The sequence below is a fragment of the Cyprinodon tularosa genome, unplaced genomic scaffold (genome assembly GCF_016077235.1).
Source record: "Cyprinodon tularosa strain WSP-4 unplaced genomic scaffold, ASM1607723v1 ctg593, whole genome shotgun sequence".
Classification (NCBI taxonomy): Eukaryota; Metazoa; Chordata; class Actinopteri; order Cyprinodontiformes; family Cyprinodontidae; genus Cyprinodon; species Cyprinodon tularosa.
The window spans coordinates 585,530-588,276 of record NW_024039333.1 but is presented as its reverse complement, the minus strand read 5'-3'; the positions used below and the strand labels follow the sequence as shown (position 1 = coordinate 588,276).

Sequence of the window (2,747 nt, the reverse complement as noted above, 5' to 3'; positions counted from 1 at the left end):
GCTGCTTTTGGTGCGTTCTTATAGGTGCCAAGGGCCCCACCATGAGGCGGTTCCCTTATTGTGGTTCCCTTTATCTCTGTGGAAAGGTAGGAGACACATGGGGGGGGATAGCATATTTTAAACTTTATTCTTGTCAGGGTATAGTTTGAGATATCAAAAAACCACTCCGAGTAAAAATTAAACATGAGACAAACATTTCAGCAGAGAGAAAACATTGGAGGCCGTAGTTACATGATAGTCAATCTGACATTTGAGCATCGGCTGTGTGTGTGTATGATGATCATATTCAATTTGTTCATGAACGCTGTCCACATGTCATTGTCCTTGATAAGATGGAAATTTATCAACCAGCGCTCCACCTGGAAATAAAAGATTGTCCTCTATACCTTTAAGTTGAGGTGTTCTTTTTGCCCTTCATGCAAAACATTTACTTCAAGTGAAACTTAGTCCTGAAGTCTTTACAGAAAAAAAGATAAATGAGAGGATCCAGACAGATATTACAAACTGACATTAAGAGAGTCACCTCCTTCAGGTAGTAAAACACCTCTGAACAATGTCCTCCAAATAGGATATAAGGAAGTCGAACAAGGTGAAAAGGGACAAAACAAAAGCAGAACACACTGACTAACACCAACATATTCCTGCGAGACTTTAAAAGTCTCTTGGAGTTGGAGCCCATCTGTCTCTGCTGGATCTGTCTCACCCTGCGGCAGGTGTTATAGTAAAAAAAGACAAGAGATAAGAGAACTAACATGAAGATGAAAGCAGCAAAAAAATGCATCACTGAGTGCAGTGAATTTACACGGTCAGACAGTAGAAATCCACAAGTGGTGAGATACGGATGGGGTTTGTAGGTGATCAGCAAAAGGATGCTGTATGATGTCATTAAGGTCAGGGAAACAAACCAGGTGGTCATCGAGATGATGTGGCTGGCTTTGGTAGTCATCAGGAAGGAAGTTTCTGAGCTATAAAAGATCTTCATGTACCTACGGAGAAATAGAAAGAGTAAGTAATGATTAATTTTCCTTATTTTTGGACTTTTTTATTGGCTAAAATTCTACAGTTCTGAATTCATAGTTACACATAGATTGGTAGCTGTGCACCTAAGTTGGTGGCCCAAAATAGCAGACAGCATATCTTCCTGGAACTGCGTACCGCCCCAACCCCCTGATTTCACATCCTCCTTAACTGCACATTGTAATCTATGGGAACTATTCCACATTTATCATGATGAAGTGACAAAATTTGACAGAAGCGAGCAGAAACAGGTCCAGATGGAAGGAGGAGGGAGGCTGTGGGCATGTGGTAATCAACCCAAATCGGCTGCCAATGTGGACCTAGTGTTTTAATTATGACGTTTAAAATGATGTGTTCAGGACCTCATATTGTGCTCCAATCAATTAACAAATAATATAGCCCATGCTGTCCCAGAGCTTCCTTTGTGTCCATCATACTGTTGTTTTTTAACTTTTTTTTTTAAATGTATCCATCTATATTGCACCTATTGGTTTCTTGGTCCTCTTTAGTCTTTCATTGCTGTAGAACACAACAAAGGAACTAATAAACCAAGTTATAAAGTTCTGGCCAACCAGTTTCCCGAATCCCTTATTTTTATTTCTACCAGCGTAAATAAGGAAGGCTATAAAAGCATGGTGTATACTTAAAAAACAGGAAAAAATTACAGCTTTCAATGTTTAAACAGCACCCTAGTCTAAACTATTTACCTTACTGGCTATTAAGTTCTTGTACCTGTTAGCTGCGATGTAGCCCATGAACAGGATACTGGTAATCATGTTGAGGTAAAGGAGCACAGATCCAAAGCTACAGTAAAACAGATGCACAGTGAAAGACCTGGTGGAGTAATACATGATTCGCATTGGGAGGCTAATGCACAGCAAAAAGTCAGCAGCTGTCAGATGTTTCAGGTAGATCGTCAAGCTTTTGGAAACTTGTCTATGAGCTCCACAGCAGTGAAATCACAAAGTGAAGCTGTTGAGGATCAAGCCCACCTGCAGATGAGACCAAAAATATTAATGATATTTCTTTATTCTGAGACTTTACAACACTGAGACACAATGCTTACCAGAAACACCAGACTGTAGAAGAACAGGAGTAAAGGGTGATCGGCTCTTTCCACTGGATCACACGTCATGTTCTGGGATGTTGCAGAGTATTCATTGATGGATGAATTCATTCCATCCATGTCTCTTGTGTTTCTGTAGATTTATTATTGAATGCAAAGCAATCCTCAGTCACACATATCATATGTATAGATGGATTAAACATAGATTAATTTTCATGCATTGTAGCTAAGACTCTATAGGATGGTTGTCCTGTTGGAATTTGATCCTCTCTTATCCTCCCAAACACTTCTTCATTTTCAAATGACAGACTGAAAGGAGCTCTGGGAGATGGTCAAAGCCTTAAAAGTGTTAAAGACTCTAACTCTGCTTTACAGTTCCCCACAACTTCCTCCTTGCCCTTTCTGTTGGGTTCCTTGATGCTATTTGTTCTCTGATTATCACTAATAAACTTCTGAGGCCTTCAAAGAATGCCGGATCTTCATATGCTGAGAGGAAACCACATGAGCATTTTACTCTACGGAAACTTTTTACAGTCTAACCAGATAAGGCAATATTTCATAATCAATGGAATTCTGAATTTTAACTTTTTTTTTGAATTCAGAATCTTCATATAAACTGTTAGGAATAATCTTTATTTATCAGAAGGTTTTAAAAAAAATCCAA

The 2,747-nt window shown here is 39.0% G+C and overlaps 1 pseudogene; it reads right to left on the bottom strand.

The window, feature by feature from the left end:
• Positions 1–427: 427 nt before the first annotated feature.
• On the bottom strand, positions 428–2,152 carry LOC119797665 (annotated as a pseudogene).
• Positions 2,153–2,747: the final 595 nt, after the last annotated feature.